This window comes from Zingiber officinale, chromosome 1B (genome assembly GCF_018446385.1).
Source record: "Zingiber officinale cultivar Zhangliang chromosome 1B, Zo_v1.1, whole genome shotgun sequence".
NCBI classification, from domain to species: domain Eukaryota; kingdom Viridiplantae; phylum Streptophyta; class Magnoliopsida; order Zingiberales; family Zingiberaceae; genus Zingiber; species Zingiber officinale.
This window is the reverse complement of record NC_055986.1, coordinates 45382739-45390144: the sequence shown is the minus strand read 5'-3', so window position 1 is coordinate 45390144 and position 7406 is coordinate 45382739. Positions and strand designations below refer to the sequence as shown.

Sequence of the window (7406 nt, the reverse complement as noted above, 5' to 3'; positions counted from 1 at the left end):
GTCAAGGGTGCATCTCAACTGTTATGGATGATGCATACCCTAAAAGATTATCAACTAGAATATTAAAAAACAAAAATTTCAATTGATAATATAAGTTCAATTAATCTAACCAAAAACCTAATTCACCACTCAAGGACTAAACACACAGAAGTAAAGCACCACTTTGTAAGGGATCACGTAGCTAAGGATGATATTGTACTTAACTATGTTGAGTCAAAATCAAACCTAGCTGACATATTCACAAAGCCCTTACCTGAACTTGAGTTCAGTTCACTTAGAAGACAAATAGGGATGTGCTTAGTAGAATAGAACTCATTTTCTGCTTACTTTTCTCAAAAATATTTTTGTTTTAAAATCTTAGGAAAAATATTTTTCAAAATTCCATATTTTGTTAGTTTTTCAAAAATCCGATTTAGCCTAGGAATTTACCCCTAGATATCATGTACCCCTAGATTTCATGCAGAGCATCTCACAAGCACACTAGACTTAACTTGTTTGTGTTTGAAATACTTAGAATGAGGTGAGATGCATAGGGTACAGTCTAGACTTCAGAATGCTTATTTCTATGCATTGCAGTAAGTCTAGACAATAAATACCAAATAACAGTAATCAAGTTAAGTTATCCAGACTTAGTCAAATCTAACTGGAATTCTAAACTTAACTTGACTAACCAAGTGAAAGTTGTTGCCCTCTAGGTAATCAACTAGTAACTAATGGTTAGACATGTGGCTAAGGAATTTAAGTAATTACCTTTAAAGTTACACATGCTTGGACTTTAGGAATATTTTTTTGTTTTAATTCTCCAAAGTGAAAATACCTTAGTTAAAATTTTACAAGTTTTTCAAGTTAAGCATTTTTGTTCAAAATTATCTAAGTATTATTTTCTAAAGTTTTTTTAAAATTTAACTAAGTTGTTAAAAAGCATAGCTAAGTTACTTGTCAAAGTCAAAATAATTCACTTGGCTAAAAGTTTTATAAGAAAATTAAATGTTTATAAAAGTATGTTTCATCCTCTTTTTAATAAGCCTTTATGGTTCTTAAATTTTTTCATCCCTTTTTAAAAGCTAACTGTTTGTTTGACACCCTATTTTTGAAAAATCAGATGAAAAATTATTTCTGAAGAGTTAAGGTTTCTCAAAGCTAGCCAAGATAATTTATTTTTCCCTTTCTTTTGCTCTCTGAGTTATTTTGATATATGGCAAAGGGGGAGAGTATATAGAAATTCAAAGAAAGTTTGAAAGTTTGAATTTTTATTTAAGTTTAGTAAAAAGGAGCTTTTATTAAGGGGGAGTTCTTGTAAGATTCTATTAAGAAGGAGCTTTATTTGTGCTTATCATATTGATGCTTGTGCTAAACTTTTACTTATATTAGTAACATTTTTTTATATATCTTTCTGCTTAACTTTGATTTTTAGTTGTCATAATCAAAAAGGGGGAGATTGTTGGTGCAGGAAGCATCAAACGATCAAACTTTAGTTTTGATAATGGCAAAAGGGATTTAAAGTTAAGTTTAATTGTTATCTAATGCGCTTGAATGAGTTTGCAGGAAAGTTCTAACTGCGGTTAGGTAGGTGGAAAATCCTATGGGGTGGTAACCTTAGGTCCTAGGGGGTGGAAAACCCTAGGTGGAGGAGAAATCCCAAGGGAGGGGGGGGGGGTAACCTTAGGTCCTAGGGGGAGGTAACCCTAGGTGGAGAAAACCCCTAGGGGGCGGTAGCCCTAGGTCCTAGGGGGTCACTACAAGAAAAACGTCATTCAACAACACTCAAACGACAACGGTTTTATACCAAACCGTTGTCTTTTTGCCTTTTAACAATGGTTTTAACAAAAACTGTTGTCTTTTAGTAATTTTTTTGGCCTATGACAACGGTTTTTAAAAACCATTGTCTATTTATGTTTTTTTTGGGATACAACAACGGTTTTTAAAGGGTACGACAACAGTTTTTTAAAACTGTTGTCTATGTGCGCTTTTTTGGGATTACGACAACGGTTTTTAAAAACCGTTGTCTATTAAGTGTTGTTAAATGCAATTGTTTTTTCTTTCGCCACTTTTTCTCCTTCGTCATTTGTCTGTTTTATGCCTTGATTTTTTCTGGCTCTTTCCCAAAACCCTACTCTTCGCCGACTCCTCCTCACCGCCCTCTTCGTCGCCTCCCTCCTCACCACCCTCTTCATCGCCTTCTTCGCCGCCTCCCTCCACATCGCCCTCTTCGCCTCCTCCCTCCTCACCACCCTCTTCACTGCCTCCTTCCTCGCCGCCCTCTTCGTCGCCTCAACTTTCGGCCTCGCCACCTCCTCCTCGCGGCCTCTACTTTCAGCCATCTTCACTGCCTCCTCCTCCTCAAGCCTCGACCTTTCTCGTCCTCCTCCTCCTCCTACTCCTTGTCTTCCTCTTTCTCCTCTCTCTGGGTTTGATAATTACTTAAAGTACATTGATTGATTGTTCCATCCATAGACTAGTCAGTTATCTTGAATGTGCTTTAGGTTAAATGGATCACACATTTTCTCATGTTTTGAGTCTCGAATCCATGTTTACAGGTTTCATATGGCTCTCATTCTGTGCACAGGCTTCTCAGTTTACCGTTTCCATAGCCCTTGTATTAGTAGTAAAATATTTGCCAATTTTCTTCCCTCAGATTCAGTATTTCTTCTTCACCAAACCTTTCTCCTTCATTTGATATTTTTGTTCAAATAATGTTTCTTGACCATTCTTTGAACACAGCAAGGAATTTTTGATGCAATTTTGAAGGGAGTCATTGATTTTGAATCAAATCCATGGCCGTTGATCTCAGACAGTGACAAAGATCTCATAAGGAACATGCTATGTTCTAAACCTTCAGAACGCTTGACATCCCATCAAGTACTATGTATGCTATTTGCCAATCACAAATTAACTAGTGTTTCTTATCGATACCTTAGTTCTATTATGAATAATTTTTTGTGGATTGTGGAGTATTATGAATACACAGCATGGCCTTAGTTTTCATTCTTTATACAGTGATTTTGTTGGCAACTTTTCGTATTAAAGCATTAGTGGATCTGCTCTAGATTAAAAGATTTAATTGTCATATGCCAGTTGCCGCTAACCTTTCATTAAGCAACAGCAATAGTATGGCTCATGTGAATGTATTACTAATTTTTAAATTGAATATAATCCAGTCATCATATATTAATAAATTTGGGCATCTGAAACTTCTTCAGCATGCATAAACTAGACTTTCTTTTTTTTCTTCTTGTGTTTAGTCACCTTTGTGTAGTTTTCACTTGACAAAAGGGCTACTGTACCTGTTTCTTGTGAGAATTAGGCATCAAAAGATTGGTAACTTTTGTCATCTGATATTCTGATTGGAGTTTTACATTTACATTTACAGAGTGCAGAACTGCAGATCTTAATTTCTTGTCTTGGTTTGAGTAGGAAAGTTTTAGTTTTGGAGTAAAAGTGTTAAAGGCTTATGCTTGCAAGAATCAAGACCTAGTTGATTAGTCTATGGATGTTATCTAATAAATTCAATTATATTATACATTCAAATTTAAGTAAAATGAGTGTTATCTTGGTTCTGTGCTTACTGTTTTTCTATGGTCAGGTCATCCTTGGATATGTGATCATGGAGTTGCTCCTGATCGAGCACTTGATCCGGCAGTTCTTTCTCGCCTCAAACAATTCTCTGCAATGAATAAGTTAAAGAAGATGGCTTTGCGAGTGAGTTCACAACCTAAAATTTTCGTGACCTTTATTATTGGGATGAAGTTTCTTGTTGATTCCCATAAAAGTTTGCTCTATTTTGCATTGCTAGATTATTCAAACTTTACTTTCACATTTATTAATTAATTTATTTGATTTAACACTGCCACAACCCCTCTTTTATGATTAAGTACACTGGATGGATAGATATTCCAAAATTTGAAGAAAAAGGAATTAGATTATTCACAAGGGCTTTTATTTTTATTATAAATATTTCCATGGATGCTCTGTACAAGCCTAATAATTTTAGATTGTGAAATAATTTCTCTATTTTCTATCAGGTTATAGCGGAAAGCCTTTCGGAGGAAGAGATTGCCGGATTAAGAGAAATGTTCAAGGCAATGGACACAGACAACAGTGGGTCAATTACCTTTGATGAGCTTAAAGCAGGTTTCAGAAGATATGGTTCGACTTTAAAGGATACAGAGATTCGTGATCTTATGGAAGCAGTAAGACAATGCTACCTTGAAAGGAATAGCACAATTTGATAATTACTTAAAGTACATTGATTGATTGTTCCATCCATAGACTAGTCAGTTATCTTGAATGTGCTTTAGGTTAAATGGATCACACATTTTCTCATGTTTCGAGTCTCGAATCCATGTTTACAGGTTTCATATGGCTCTCATTCTGTGCACAGGCTTCTCAGTTTACCGTTTCCATAGCCCTTGTATTAGTAGTAAAATATTTGCCAATTTTCTTCCCTCAGATTCAGTATTTATTCTTCACCAAACCTTTCTGCTTCATTTGATATTTTTGATCAAATAATGTTTCTTGACCATTCTTTTTCTTTTTGAACTTCTTCAGTGCAATTGTTCCATTCGAATAGAATTTACTTTTGAAGATCTAAACTTGTGCCCTCACTTTAATCCTCTTTTGGAGTTAATCAGAAATTATGGAGAGAACATCTTGAACTTTATAATGCTCGGTACATTCTATTTAAAGATACCTTTTGATATACGAAGACTATCGCTTGTAGATTAAAGAGAATCAAGTTTTGTGCTTCCTTTGACATGTTAAACTACTTTTAGGCAGATGTGGACAACAGCGGAACCATCGACTATGGTGAATTCATTGCTGCGACAGTACATCTTAACAAGCTAGAGTGCGAGGAACACTTGGCGGCGGCTTTTTCATACTTCGACAAGGATGGAAGTGGTTATATCACAGTTGACGAGCTTTAGCAACCTTGCAAAGAGCATAATATGATTGATGCTTTTCTCGAAGACATCATTAAAGAAGTGGATCAGGATAATGTGAGTACTATATTACATGATCTACATGCAATTCTATAGAAATCTCATTCCTTATAAATTAACAGAAACCAAAATTAAGTATTCTTTTGTTCATCAGACCTTGCATGCTCCTACTTGATAAATTTTATTTGCTAATTTTTCATGGCCCTGGCAACAAGCTTATAGTGAACATATGCTTCCAAATCTGGGTCTCAACACAAAAACTAAGAGAAAGTGACTTGGTCTTTCAGGATGGTCGCATTGATTACGGTGAGTTTGTTGCTATGATGCAAAAGGGTACCACGGGATTGGGACTCGGTCGGCGGACAATGAGGAATAGTTTAAACATAAGCATGAGGAATAGTTTAAACATAAGCATGAGGGATCACAAATGCCGTTGCAGTTGAGTGTTGTTTCGTTCTTACTCGTCCTTGTAAATCGATACAATATGTCTCGTTATTTACTTACATTTCTGTCTCTTCTCTTGCATGGGTTAGACGAAGGCCGATACTCCTACAAGTTCCACCGACTCTAAACCTGGGTAAGTTTCTTCTCTTATGCAGTGCTGTTTTTTGACAATTGATTTTTTTTGGAAATTGAAAAGGATTTCTCATGTTGAGTTGTTATTTTCTAAATTCATTTGTGGATTGGAAGAGACGTAGGACAGGGAGTTGTTACTCATTATAATCGTGGCCCAATCTGGAACATTGTGTTTATAATAACATCCACTGTCTAGTGTTTCCATGTCCCTTTTCCTTGTTGAAACTTTGATCCAGCAGGGCGCTAGTATTTTCTAACTCATATAAACATTTATTTGTTGAAGCTTCTGCTATTGTCAGAATTCTTGTTGATCAAAATCAATGGTATTTTGGTGCAAGTTACTCCAAGTATCTGTTGTCAGATTCATAAAGTGTTCTTATAATGTTGAAAGAAAAATTTATAATGTGGACGTAGGAAGTTTCAGAATATTTACTGAACTAGGGTGGAATCTGGAATTTAATTAAATGCATCATCATGTAGAGATGCTGATAAAGTGGACATGATTAGTCAGATCAGTAGAGCTTCTGGTGTGTACAATCGTTGTATGTCATATCTTAATTTGCCAACTTTATACTTATAAAATGTAAGATGGAGTATGCGCCAAAGGATGATATGTTTGCTTGTTTGTTGCTTTAGGCTTGTGAAGGGCATAAAGATACTGTCGCTTTACATTTGATTTCATCATGCCAGAAGTTTTTATTGTATGAACATGGAACATTAAAGTCCTTGAATGGCTAAGCACGCCAATGAATATTAAATTCTACAACAATTTTTGCAGTGTGATTGGTCCAATTGTTTTTGGACACAACAAAAACAACTAATGATCAACTAATGCTCTTCACTCTTCAGTCCTTACTAAAATGATTAAGATATTCTAAAGTTAGATTTCAGCCTGATGAAGAATATTCTTTGTGACTGTACAATAGTGCAAGCAGAGCAATTAAATGTGCTAGTTGTTGTAAGATTTTTACTGAAAATGTGTGATAATACATATAGTTTGTCAGGAGTAGGTTTATTTGCTAAAATCACTCATTTTACAATTTAACAACATTTAGGAAGTGCATTTCTCGGTGCTCTAGCATTATGTTTAGGCAAACTTATGGAATTAATTTCTTTTTTTTTTATCTAACAGAAGTGTCAAGTAATTATCTTTGCAACCTTTTATTCTTGGACTTTCGTTTACAAAGCCGGTTAGCAATAAAGCTTATCAAGTGTTTAATTCTTTTAGTATTTATTTCTTGATTGACCATAAGTTATGATGTAGGTTATTGAGGACATGTCTATACAAGTCAATGTACCTGCTCTAGCAATGGAAGAGGTAAAAATATCTTTTGGAGTTGTCTTTTAGTTTATGGTAAAAACAGTTTCGAGTCACTGAAATACAATGGTTTTGCAGGTTGCTCCATTGGCCGTCTCAGATGCGGCTATGCTTGCCCCTGAGGAGATTTTTCATGGAAAAGGAAACATCAAAGAAGAGGCAGAGTTAACAAAAGAAGAGAGGAAAAGGAGACGGGCCAACCAGAAAAGAAGATTTCGAAGATTGAAAGGTATCCTTTATTCGTTTATATTTATGGTTCTGCTTATTTTCATGCTTGTCTATAATCTGTGCATAATGGTCAAAAAAATTAGTGGCGAACTTGTGACAGACATGATCCACCACTTAGAATTACATAGTTCTTGTGCACAGGATTGTATAATTTCATTCTGCTCTTTTTAGGTGTCCTCAAGAGTATTGAGAAGAATGCCGACAAGCTAAAAAAATGAAGAGACTTTAACAAATTAAGGAGCACTAGGAGCTGCAATGCCTCCTCTTCACCGACATCTAAGTAGAAAATCTTGTGTTATATTGTTCTACCTTTGTTTTAATAGTGTTATCATTTTGTTGGTTGC

At 35.2% G+C, this 7406-nt stretch overlaps 1 pseudogene; it reads left to right on the top strand.

Annotated features, from left to right (window-relative positions):
• The first annotated feature begins 2793 nt into the window (after nucleotides 1-2793).
• LOC122055423 lies at nucleotides 2794-5051 on the top strand (annotated as a pseudogene).
• The last annotated feature ends 2355 nt before the right edge of the window (nucleotides 5052-7406 follow it).